Source organism: Aethalodelphis obliquidens, unplaced genomic scaffold (genome assembly GCF_003676395.1).
Source record: "Aethalodelphis obliquidens isolate GAN/ISIS:26980383/991018 unplaced genomic scaffold, ASM367639v1 scaffold119, whole genome shotgun sequence".
NCBI classification, from domain to species: domain Eukaryota; kingdom Metazoa; phylum Chordata; class Mammalia; order Artiodactyla; family Delphinidae; genus Aethalodelphis; species Aethalodelphis obliquidens.
Window position 1 is genome coordinate 117,700 of NW_020838063.1, and position 13,156 is coordinate 130,855.

General features: G+C 41.9%; 1 protein-coding gene and 1 non-coding gene across 2 annotated transcripts in view; both read left to right on the plus strand.

Annotated features, from left to right (window-relative positions):
* Positions 1-13,156, plus strand: part of ASB12 (ankyrin repeat and SOCS box containing 12) — a 332,952-nt gene that overhangs the window by 28,799 nt on the left and 290,997 nt on the right. The window lies entirely within an intron of this gene.
* On the plus strand, positions 4,821-4,984 carry LOC113615555 (U1 spliceosomal RNA). Its single transcript, XR_003431047.1, has one exon. It is a non-coding gene; the product is annotated as a U1 spliceosomal RNA (small nuclear RNA).

Here is a 13,156-nt window from a genome sequence, read left to right on the forward strand (position 1 = left end):
GCTACTCCAGCTTTCTTTTGATTTCCATTTGCATGGAATATCTTTTTCCATCTGTTCACTTTCAGTCTGTATATGTCCCTAGGTCTGAATTGGGTCTCTTATAGACAGCATATATACGGGTCTTGTTTTTTTTATCCATTCAGCAGTCTATGCCTTTTGGTGGGAACATTTATTCCATTTATGTTTACGGTTGTTGTTGATATGTATGTTCTGATAACCATTTTCTTAATTGTTTTGGGTTTGGTATTGTGGGTCTTTTTCTTCTCTTGTGTTTCCTGCCTAGAGAAGTTCCTTTATCATTTGTTGTAATGGTGGTTTTGTGGTTCTGAATTCTCTTAGCTTTTGTTTGTCTGTAAGCATTTTAATTTCTCCATTGAATCTGAATGAGATCCTTGCTGTGTAAAGTAATCTTGGTTGTAGGTTTTTCCCTTTTACCACTTTAAATATGTCGTGCCACTCCCTTCTGGCTTGCAGAATTTCTGCTGAAAGGTCAGCTGTGAAACTTATGGGGATTCCTTTCTTTTTTATTTGTTGTTGTTCCCTTACTGCTTTTAATATTTTTTCTTTGTATTTAATTTTTGGTAGTTTGATTGATATGTGACTTTGCGTGTTTCTCGTTGGATTTATCCTGTATGTGACTCTCTGCACTTCCTGGACTTGATTGACTATTTCCTTTCCTATATTAGGCAAGTTTTCAGCTATAATCTCTTCAAATATTTTCTCAGTCCGTTTATTTTTCTCTTCTTCTTCTGGGACCCCTATAATTCCACTGTTGGTGCATTTAATGTTGTCCTATAATTCCACTGTTGATGCATTTAATGTTGTCCTAGAGGTCTCTGAGACTGTGGTCAATTCTTTTCATTCTTTTTTGTTTATTTTGCTCTGTGGTAGTTATTTCCACTACTTTATCTTCCAGGTCACTTATCCATTCTTCTGCCTTAGTTATAGTGCTATTGATTTCTTCTAGAGGATTTTTAGCTTCATTTATTCTGTTGTTCATTCTTGTGTTTTTGCTCTTTAGTTATTCAGGGTTCTTGTTAAACAGTACTTATATTTTCTCCATTCCATTTCCAAGATTTTGGATCAGCTTTAGTATCATTATTCTGAATTCTTTTTCAGGTAGACTGCCTATTTCCTCTCCATCTTTTTGGTCTGGTAAGTTTTTGCTATGCTCCTTCATCTGCTGTGTGTTTGTCTGTCTTCTCATTTTGCTTAACTTACTGTGCTAGGCATCTCCTTTTCACATGCTGCAGGTTCGTAGTTCCTGTTGTTTTTGATGTCTGCCCCCAGTGACGAATTTTGGTTCAGTGGGTCGTGTAGGTCTCCCAGTGGAGGGGACTGGTCCCTGTGTTCTGGTGGATTAGGCTGGGTATTATCTTTCTGGTGGTGTGTTTTGAGTTATCTGTTACCTTATTATGATTTTAGGCAGCCTCTCTGCTAATGGGTGGGGTTGTGTTCCTGTCTTGCTAGTTATTTGGCATAGGGTGTACAGCACTGTAGCTTGCTAGTCATTGAGCGGAGCTGGGTCTTATGTTGAGATGGAGATTTCTGGGTGAGCTTTTGCCATTTGATATTATGTTGAGCCTGGAGGTCTGTGTTTGACCAATGTCCTCAAGTCGGCTCTCCCACCTCAGAGGCACATGTTTGACAGCTGGCTGGAGCACCAAGACCCTGTCAGCCACACAGCTCAGAAGAAAAGGGAGAAGAAAAGAAAGAAGAAAAAACAAATAACATAAAGTTATTATGGTAAAAAAATTTAAAAAGCTATTAAAAATAAAAAATGAAAAAGTAATAAAAAAAGAAAAAGAAAGAAAGAAAGAAAGAATGAAGAGAGCGACCATACCAAGAAACAAATCCACCAATGACAGCAAGCACTAAAAGCTATACTAAGAAAAAACCATTAGAAAAGGACAGAGAGAACTCTAGGACAAATGGTAAAAGCAAAGCTATAGAGAGAAAATCACTCAAAGAAGCATATACATACACAGCTACAGAAAGAGAAAAAGGAAAACCATGTATATATCTATATATAAAAGAAAAGGAAGAGAGCAACCAAATTATTAAACAAATCTACCAATGGTAATAAACTTTAAGTACTAAAATAAGATAAACATAAAACCAGAAACAGGGGCTTCCCTGGTGGTGCAGTGTTTGAGAGTCTGCCTGCTAATGCAGGGGACACGGGTTTGAGCCCTGGTCTGGGAAGTTCCCACATGCCATGGAGCAACTAGGCCCATGAGCCACAACTACTGAGCCTGTGTGTCTGGAGCCTATGCTCCGCAACAGGAGAGGCTGCAGTAGTGAGAGGCCCGCGCACCACGATGAAGAGTGGCCCCTGCTTGCCGCAACTAGAGAAAGCCCTCACACAGAAATGAAGACCCAACACAGCAAAAATAAATTAAAAAAAAAAACAGAAACAAATTTGATACAGAAAGCAAATCCCAAGTCTACAGTTGCTCCCAAAGTCCACCACCTTAATTTTGGGTTGATTCATTGTCTCTTCAGGTATTCCAGAGATGCAAGATACATCAAGTTGATTGTGGAGATTTAATCAGCTGCTCCTGAGGCTGCTGGGAGAGATTTCCCTTTCTCTTCCTTGTTCGCACAGCTCCTAGGGTTCTGCTTTGGATTTGGCCCCACCTCTTCATGTAGGTCTCCTGAGTGCATCTGTTCTTCACTCAGACGGGACAGTGTTAGAGTAGCAAATGATTAGGGGTCTCTGGCTCACTCAGGCCTTGGGGAGGGCGGGATATGGTATGTGCGGCCAGCCTGAGGTGGCAGAGGCTGGTGTCACGTTGCAACAGCCTGTGGCATGCCATGTGTTCTCCCGGGGAAGTTGTCCTTGGATCACGGGACCCTGGCAGTGGTGGGCTGCACAGGCTCCCAGGAGGGGAGGTGTGTATTGTGACCTGTGCTTGCACACAGGCTTCTTGGTGGCTGCAGCACAAACTTTAGCATTTCATGCCTGTCTCTGGTGTCTGCACTGATAGCCTCAGCTCGTGCCCATCTCTGGAGCTCTTTTGGGCAGTGCTCTGAATCCCCTCTCCTCGTGCACCCTGAAACAATGTTCTCTTGCCTCTTACGCAGTTCCAGACATTTTCCCAGACTTCCTCCTGGCTAGCTGTGGTGCACTAGCCTCCTTCAGGCTGTGTTCATGCAGCAAACCCCTGTCCTCTCCCTGGGATGTAACCTCCGAAGCCGGAGCCTCAGCTCCCAGCCCCCCCATGCCCCAGCAGGTTAGCAGACAATCGTCTCAGGCTGGTGAGTGCTGGTCAGCACCGATCCTCTGTGCGAGAGTCCCTCCGCTTTGCCCTCTGCACCTTTATTGCTGCACTTTCTTCCATGGCTCCATAGCTTCCCTCCCGCCAAACCACTGTCTCCACCAGTGAAGGGGCTTCCTAGTGTGTGGAAACTTTTCCTCCTTCACAACTCCCTTCCAGAGGTGTAGGTTCTGTCCCTATTCTTTTGCCTCTGTTTTTTTCTTTTTTTCTTTTGCCCTACCCAGGTATGTGGTGAGTTTCTTGCCTTTTGGGAGGTCTGAGGTCTTCTGCCAGCTTTCAGTAGGTGTTCTGTAGGATTTGTTCCACATGTAGATGTATTTCTGATGTATTTGTGGGGAGGAAGTTGATCTCTAAGTCTTACTCCTCTGACATCTTGAAGGTCTCTGTTGTCCTTTAAAAGGGAATAAAGGGGTTGTGCATACAAGGAGAAATTGGGAACCCAACTTCTGCAATAGCTTCCTAGCTTCAGAAAGCCTCTCAATTTACATTTGGTGCCAGGAAGTGGTAACTGAGATATGACCTGGATGTGTGTAGGATGAAGCAGTAGTCCTTGGGGTGGGGCATAAGCAAATAACCCAAGTATCGTACCTGAGTTGGAACAAATTGGAGCTTAGCCCTTGAAGCCTTATGCCCCTTGTGTGCTAGCTGAGTGAGGAGATGTAGCCTGTCCTTGAGGTTTGCTTCCTCAGTGGGGGAGCATAACAAAAGTTCATCAACATATTGGAGTAAAGTAGAGCCATGGGTTAAATTCACATTGGCCAGGTCTTGTCTCGATATTTGTGAAAAATAAGTAGGGCTTTCCATGTAGCCCTGAGGCATAATGGTCCAAGTAAATTGACATCCCTCACACCTGAAGGCACACAGGTATTGGCAATCTGGATGGACAGGAATGGTGAAGAAAGTACTATATAAATCTATGATTGTAAAAAATTGTGTGTTTAAAGAGATTAAATTGAGAATGGTATGAGAGTTGGTGACTACAGGGTAACGTGGTATGAGTATATTGTTTATGGCTCGGAGATATTGAATAATATGACAAACTCGACCATGAGGCTTGAATATCGCAAGGATTGTTGTGTTACAAGGACTGGTGCATGGGATTATGAGACCCTTCTGGAGGTGTACCTTGGCAGTGGGATGAATTCTTTCCAGAGCCTCAGGTCTGAGAGGGTATTGTCTGAGGTGAGGTGAAGGTTTATTAGGGTCTATCTGTATCTTAATTGGTGGGACTGAATGAATGTATTCTGTGTCATTTGAAGAGGTGGACCTTAAGGTAGGAGGAACAGAATCTATCAAATCCTTATGACTGAGAATTGACAAGGTATGAGCAAGGAGGGGAATTTCAATATTAGTACTAGATTCAGAAGTAAATCTCAAGGGGTCAAGAATTTGTAAATGTATTTCCTCTTTTGGGTAAAAGGAAATATTAGCTTGTAATTTTTCCAGTAGGTCTTGGCCCAAAAGGTGTACAGGAGCAGAAGGAACAAGAAGGAACTGGGGTGGATTCCCTGAAAAGAGCCTATCTCAAAAGACAATGGGATACTTACCTGACAGGGGAGATACCATGCTCATGAAGGTGGTTTTCCAAGGGTGAGGCTCACTCATTGCACTGCAAGTGTGCTGACCCCTGCGATTTCCCCAAATGGGGGAAACTCGACTGCATAATTTGTGGTGGGGTGGGACTGTGTGCGTGCTCTCCCCTGAAAAAAAAATGGGGACAATTTGCTTACCTTCATAACTGTGTTGGAAACTCCCACCATTTGTACCTTTTCTGTACTTCGAGGAACGGGGAGGCTTGAGGTTGGTGAGGTTCAAGACAAAGTTGCTCCTGTGTTCAGAAGAGCAGTAATAGCTTCAGCTCCTATAAAATGGTCCAGTTCTCCCAACGGTGTTAGTGGGAATAGTGGGAAGACCCCAACACTTTCTTCCAGAGCATCCCTATTTGTGATTGTCTAAAAAAAGGAGGTGCTTCTCAAATTTCTCAGAGAGTTCATGAAAGGGGCCAGGGTGAGGGGGTTTGGGATGCTGATAGGGCCCTCTTTTTAACTTTGGGTGCTTCTTCCACTGGTCAGGCTGGGGCCTTGATCTTGGTAGGGTCCATAAGAGGAATTGTGGTCTTTCTGTTGAGGTGGCCGCTGAGCAGCAGTGGCCAGTTGCTGCAGCTGCAAATTCATGATTTTAATGGTCTTGTGTTTTTCTGTATGTTTGATTATTTTAGATAGCTAATTAGCCAAATTGACCACATCAGGAGTGGCCATTATTTCCCAATTTAATTGTACCTGTTTCACCAGCAGTCTGAGTTCCTCATCAAATCCCCCAACAAAGATTGAATTAAAGAGGGTTTGAGTATTGTTTGCCCCAGCAGGTATTCTGCAGTTTTTCCCAGAATACTGTCTATAGGCATGAGTAATAATCGTGAACAGTTTCATCAGGTCGTTGTGTAGTAGACTGAATTTTTCCCCGGGCAGTGGTACAGGGAAAAGCCTGAGGAGTTGCTTCATGAAAGGCTCGAGCTACCTGAGAAGCTGGTGCCACTGCATCAATGTCGTTTCTATGGATATCTTCCTATGAAGCCAGTTGGCAGTAGTTTGCCAATGTCTGGCTTGGCTTTCTCCAATTAAGATGTGGGTTAGTTGATACAAGTCAGAGAAGCCTGGATCATAGGTTCGTATCGCAAAGTTAAATTCTTCCACAAACCAGGGAGGTGGTCCTCAGTGACCTTGGGAAATTCCTGAGCTATGGCCTGTAATTCTGCAGGTGACCAAACCCTATAGTCTACCAGATAACATGTGCCAGCAAGATTCTTTTATGTCGTCTCTGGTATACCATTGCCATTTACCTAGGTAAGCACGGGAGGCAGCCCCATACTTTTTGTATATGTACCCAGCAGGAGTCCCAGATGGGTGAGAATCTTCCCCCATAGCAGTCTGAGACTGTGACCATCCCATTATTATGCACTCACCAAAAGGAAGTAAGTCCTTAAGCGATCAGTTGATTAAACAAAAGACAGCCAGAATAAAGGCCTCAACCTCAACCAAAGAAGGAGGTTCTGGACCAAAAGGACTTACTGCCCAGGCCTGGGGCCACAAGGGAGGCAGTAAAGCATGAGAGACTCATGCAGGTACCTTGCTCAAACACATGGCAGCTTCGGAGCTGGGCATATCACTTCAGATCCCACTTCTGACACTAATAATGTCAGCTGAAATGACCACGGTCTGTAAAAAGGCAAAAAGCAGTTTATTTGGGGTCTTAGAACTGCAATTCAGGAATCATAGATTCTGGAGGATACCAGAATAGTGTCTCACTAGAGGAGAATAGCAGGGATTTTTATAGGAAAAGAGGGAAGTTAATGTAGGTTTACACAAGTTGTTTACCAAGAATTTGGATTGAAGGTCAAAATTATTCTATATAATATGTTTGGGTTATGGAATGCATCTCATTTGTTACTAAAGAAAGGTATGTTTTCTTAGGCCAAATAAAGTCCAGTTCTCAACATTATTCTTTCCTTTTAGCAACTCAGCAACTATATAGCAGTTTCAATTTGGAGTGTTAAGCAAAAGTCCAGCATGGGCAGCAAACATGGAGGTGCTCAGGTCATGTCTCAGTCATTCCTGACAGTTATTTTCGTACTAGAAAAGTCTTCTCCCTATTTGTTAACTTAAGATTATGATGATGCTTGATGGGCAAAGCAGGAACTCCAAGCAAGATCCCTGGTAGGATCCAGCCTTGCTTTTTTCTGGGTCCCTTCCTTTCCAGGTCATATCATTTGTACCAGGTTCCCTGGCATGGTAGAGGAAGGTGACCTCACAAAGAAAAGGGGCTTCTGCTATTCATACAGCCTCTTCTCCCAACCCACCTAACCCTGGGCCACCGTACTTGTCCAGTTAATAATGAGTTTATCTGAATTCTTCCTTTTTTGACCTTTTCACCTGGGGGAGAAGGGGAGGCAGAACTGCCCTTGTACTTGAGTGTTAAAATATTAAAAAAATTAAAACCCCCATATTGGGGGATTCAAGCTATAAAACTGGGCTAGTTGTATGGTAAGGGAGAAGATACCATTATCCCACCCACATCAAAATAATAGAAGCAGCTAATACATTGAGTATTTAACTATATGGCAGGCACTGTGCTAAACAACCCATAAGGGAGGTAGTATTAATACTCCCATGTCACAAATGAGGAAACTGGGACCATTAGAGGTGAAGTGACTTGTCTAATAAAGATAGGAGTGTTAAGTTTTAGACTGATGTGGAGATGGGGTTAGTGCTCAAGAAAACTTTAACTGGCATCATGTTCAGACTCCTTTTGTACTTCATGGATGGGATTGTAAGTCTTGAAAATAAATAAAAATTCCAAATGAAGACTTAGTTCTTTAAATAACATTGGCATTTCCTTTGGTGCCTGGCAGGGCTGTGAGTGCCAATAGGTGATATCTTGCCAGAAGTCTACTATTTTTACTTTATTATAAGTTCTGGGAAGAATTAGGGTTGAACTAATGACAAGGACTTAGAATTGCCTCTCTCTTATTTATTCACCATTTCCACAAAAGGGAAATGCATCTGTCTTGTTCATTTCAGGACAAAGAGATAACCGTGAGCTTGTCAGTCATTAGTTCTGCATGTCAAGTGCAAAAGTGACTTTTATTTTTGGCTCTTTTTTGAGTCTTTTTCTCTTCTTGGGAAGACTTTAAAAAAAACTATTAAAGTATAACATACATAAAGTTCATAGATTATAAGTTTGTACTCCATGAATATTCACAAGCTGCGCATACCCATGTAACCAGCACCGTGGTCCAAGATACAGAACATTACTAGGAATCCCCTCATTCCTCTTCTAGTCAATACCCCTCCCAAGGGTAACCACTACCCTGACTTCCAACAGAATAGGATGCCACATGTGATGTATCCACTTTTCTGTTGATGGGAAATTTCCTGTTCTGACTGTTACAAGTAGAGCATTCTTTTGACAGCTATACACATGCATTTTTGTTGGGATATATACATAGAAGTGAATTTCTGGATAGTAGGATATGCATTCATTCAGAGAGAGTAGATACTACCAGTTTTGCACTCCCAACACCTATGTATAAGAGAGGCTTTGTCCTTTAAAGTTATAGCCTTAGAGTTTAATTATGAATTTTGTAGCACCTCAGGACTACCCAAAAGTTTAGTGACTCTCCTGTCTAAATCAGAAATTATCCTACCCCCATCACTTCTGTGTTATTTAGCACATAGAGTTCTTAATTACCTTACATTCCTGGAATGGAACTTTATTAATTAGGATTTTTTTCAGTTAACATTTATTGAGTTTCAACTGGCTTAGAAATTTACTGTAGTGATTAAGAGTGTGTGCTTTGGATCCAGACTGTCTGAATTCAATCTCAACTCTGCTACTTAACTAACATTTTGATCTTGACAAGTATGTAACTTCTCTGTGCCTCAGTTTCTTCATCTGTCAAATGGTAATGATAACAATAGTACCTATCTCGCAGGGTTGTTATAAGGATTAAATGAGTTAATATTTGTAAAAGTGCTTAGAACAGTGCTTGGCACATTGTGAATGCTTAATTTAGCTACTGATTACTATCATCATCATCATTATTAATTGTTATTATTTACAGAACCCCACATTGGGAGTTGTTAATGATACATAGCTATCTTAGATATAGGAACTATCCTCTAGGATCTCTTAAGTAAGGTGATGAGATGTTAAGCATAAGATTCAAGAATGAAAGTGAGAACATTCAAGAGAGGGACAAATGAAATAACTATTGGAGTTTAAAGACAAATAGGATCCAGTTCTAGATGAGTGTGAAGAGTATGAAATGAAGAAAGCTTTATAGAAGGAGTAGCTTGTAAGCTGAGTCTGAATAATAGGATTTTACTCTTCAGAGATTGGGAAGGTGAGAGGGACTCCCTACCAAGGGAACTGCAAGAGCATAAGCTCAGAGGCTTAAGCTCAGAGGCAGGATTGAGAGGAATGAAGAAAGGAATTAAGTTGGAGAAATAGGTTTTGTAGATTGTAGAATGCCTTGAATGTTACAATGAGGAACTTGAACTTGGTTCTACAGGTAGCAACAACCTGCTTAAGCTTTGTAAGTCTAGAACATAAAATGCAAAAGTTAGAAAGGACCTTTAAAAATATTATCTAAATGAGGAATGGGAATGCAGTTTCTTTTTTGCATGATGGGAATGTTCTAAAATTATGTTGTGGTGATGGTTTTACAATTCTGTAAATTCACTAAAAAATCAATGAATTGTACATGCAAAATAAGTGAATTTTATGGTATGTAAGTTCACTAAAGTTATGAATGAATGAACGAATGAATGAGTAAGATCATCTCATGATAGTCCAAGCCTCTTATTTCACAAATGCGAAAGCTGTGGCACAGATTGCTGAAGTTTCTTGTCCAAGGTCAAACATCTAGCAAGTGTCAGAGCCAGCATTCTCTTTTTGTTGTTTAGTATGCATGATTGGTTCAGACTATGATAAATTGTATGGAATTATCATTGAAACAAGAGCCAAAATAATTGAGAATGCTGGATGGGTATGCAATGCTATTCTGGATAATAGTAGTAAGTAATAACACTTTATACTACCTTACTGTTTACAAAGTGCTTTTCAAGCCACCCTACCTGCTCTCAACGTAAAAATTTATATGAAGATATCGAAATATGGCAGAAGAGTAAGATGCAGAGATCACCTTCCTCCCCACAGATACATCAGAATTACATCAACACATGGAACAACTCCTACAGAACACCTACTGAACACTGGCAGAAGACCTCAGACCTCCCAAAAGGCAAGAAACTCCCCATGTACATGGGTAGGGCAAAAGAAAAAAGAATAAACAGAGACAAAAGAATAGGGATAGGACCTGCACCAGTGGGAGGGAGCTGTGAAGGAGGAAAGGTTTCCACACACTAGAAGCCCCTTTGTGGGCAGAGAATGCAGGTGGTGGAGGGGGGAGCTTCAGAGCCACGGAGGAGCCTGCAGCAACAGGGGTGCAGAGGGCAAAGAGGAGAGATGTCTGCAAAGAGGATCAGTGCCGACCAGCACTCACCAGCCCAAGACGCTTGTATGCTCACCTGCCGGGGTGGACAGGGCTGGGAGCTGAGGCTCGGGCTTTGGTCAGAGTGCAGGGAGAGGACTGTCGGCGTGAACACAGCCTGAAGGGGCTAGCCAGGAGGGAGCCTGAGATAAAGTCTGGACCTGACAAAGAGGCAAGAGACTTTTTCTTCAATCTTTGTTTCCTGGTGTGTGAGGAGAGGGGATTAAGAGCGTTGCTTAAAGGAGCTCCAGAGATGGGCGCAAGCTGTGGCTAACAGCGCAGACCCCAGATGGGCATGAGATGCTAAGGCTAATGCTGGCACCACCAAGAAGCCTGTGTGTGAGCACAGATCACTCTCCACACCTCCCTTCCAGGGAGCCTGTGCAGTCCGCCACTGCCAGGGTCCCGGGATCCAGGGACAACTTCCCTGAGAGAACGCACGGCATGTCTCAGGCTGGTGCAATGGCACGCTGGCCTCTGGCACTGCAGGCTCGCCCCACACTCTGTACCCCTCCCTTACCCCAGCCTGAGTGAGCCACAGACCCTGAATCAGCAGCTTCTTTATCGCCGTCCTGTCTGAGCGAAGAAAAGACATCCTCCTATGAGGAACACGCAGAGGCAGGGCCATATCCAAAGCTGAAACCTGGAAGCTGTGCGAACAAAGAAGAGAAAGGGAAATCTCTCCCAGCGGCCTCAGGAGCAGTGGATTATATCTCCACAATCAACTTGATGTACTCTGCATTTGTGGAGTACCTGAATAGACAATGAATCACCCCAATTTGAGGAGGTGGACTTTGAGAGCAAGATTTATTATTTTCCCCCTTTTCCTCTTTTTGTGAGTGTGTATGTGAATGCTTCAGGATGAGATTTTGTCTGTATAGCTTTGCTTTCACAGTTTGTCCTAGGGTCCTATCCATCCTATTTTTTTTTTTACATTAAAAATTTTTTTCTTAATAATTATTTTTTATTTTAATAACTTTATTTTATTTTATCCTCTTTCTTTCCTTCTTTTGTTTTATGTTTTCTCCCTTTTATTCTTAGCCGTGTGGATGAAAGGCTCGTGGTGCTGCAGCCAGGAGTCAGTGCTGTGCCTCTGAGGTGGGAGAGCCAACTTAGGGCACTGGACCACAAGAGACCTCCCAGCTCCATGTAATATCAAATGGCGAAAATTTCCGAGAGATCTCCATGTCAACACCAACACCCACCTTCGCTCAACGACCAGCAAGTTACAGTGCTGGATACCCTATGCCAAATAACTAGCAAGACAGGAACACAACCCCACCCATTAGCAGAGAGGCTGCCTAAATCATAATAAGTTCACAGACACCCCAAAACACATGAGCAGAAGTGAACCTGCCCACCAGAAATACAAGATCAAGCCTGATCCACCAGAAAACAGGCACTAGGCCCTTCCACCAGGAAACCTACACAACCCCCTGAACCAAATTTAGCCACTGGGGACAGACACCAAAAACCACGGGAACTACGAACTTGCAGCCTGTGAAAAGGAGGCTCCAAACACAGTAACATAAGCAAAATGAGGAGACAGAAAAACACAGCAGATGAAGGAGCAAGATAAAAACCCACCAGACCTAACAAATGAAGGGGAAATAGGCAGTCTACCTGCAAAAGAATTCAGAATAATGATAGTAAAGATGATCCAAAATCTTGGAAATAGAATAAGCAAAATGCAAGAAACATTTAGCAAGGACCTAGAAGAACTAAAGATGAAACAAACAACGATGAACAACACAATAAATGAAACTAAAAATTCTCTAGATGGGACCAATAGCAGAATAACTAAGGCAGAAGAACAGATAAGTGACCTGGAAGATAAAATAGTGGAAAAAACTATTGCAGAGCAGAATAAAGAAAAAAGAATGAAAAGAACTGAGGACAGTCTCAGAGACCTCTGGGACAACATTAAATGCACATTTGAATTATAGGGGTTCCAGGAGAAGAAGAGAAAACGAAAGGGACTGAGAAATTATTTGAAGAGATTATAGTTGAAAACTTCCCTATTATGGGAAAGGAAATAGTTAATCAAGTACAGTAAGCACATAGAGTCCCATACAGGATAAATCCAAGGAGAAACACACCAGGAGAGATATTAATCAAACTGTTAAAAATTAAATACAAAGAAAACATTAAAAGCAGCAATGGAAAAACAACAAATAACACACAAGGGAATCCCCATAAGGTTAACAGCTGATCTTTCAACAGAAACTCTGCAAGCCAGAAGGGAATGGCAGGACATATTTAAAGCAATGAAGGAGAAAAATGTACAACCAAGATGACTCTACCCAGAAACGATCTCATTCAGATTTGATGGAGAAATTAAAACCTTTACAGACAAGCAAAAGCTGAGAGAGTTCAGCACCACCAAACCAGCTTTACAACAAATGCTAAAGGATCTTCTCTAGGCAAGAAACACAAGAGAATGAAAACACCTACAATAACAAACCCAAAATAATTAAGAAAATGGGAATAGGAACATACATATCGATAATTACCTTAAATGTAAATGGATTAAATGCTCCCACCAAAAGACACAGACTGGCTGAATGAATACAAAAACAAGACCCTTATATATACTGTTTACAAGAGACCCACTTTAGACCTAGAGAAACATACGGACTGAAATTGAGGGGATGGAAAAAGATATTCCATGCAAACGGAAACTAAAAGAAAGCTAGAGTAGCAATTCTCATATCAGACAAAATAGACTTTAAAATAACAACTCTTAGAAGAGACAAAGAAAGACACTACATAATACTCAAGGGATCGAACCAAGAAGAAGATATAACAATTGTAAATATTTATG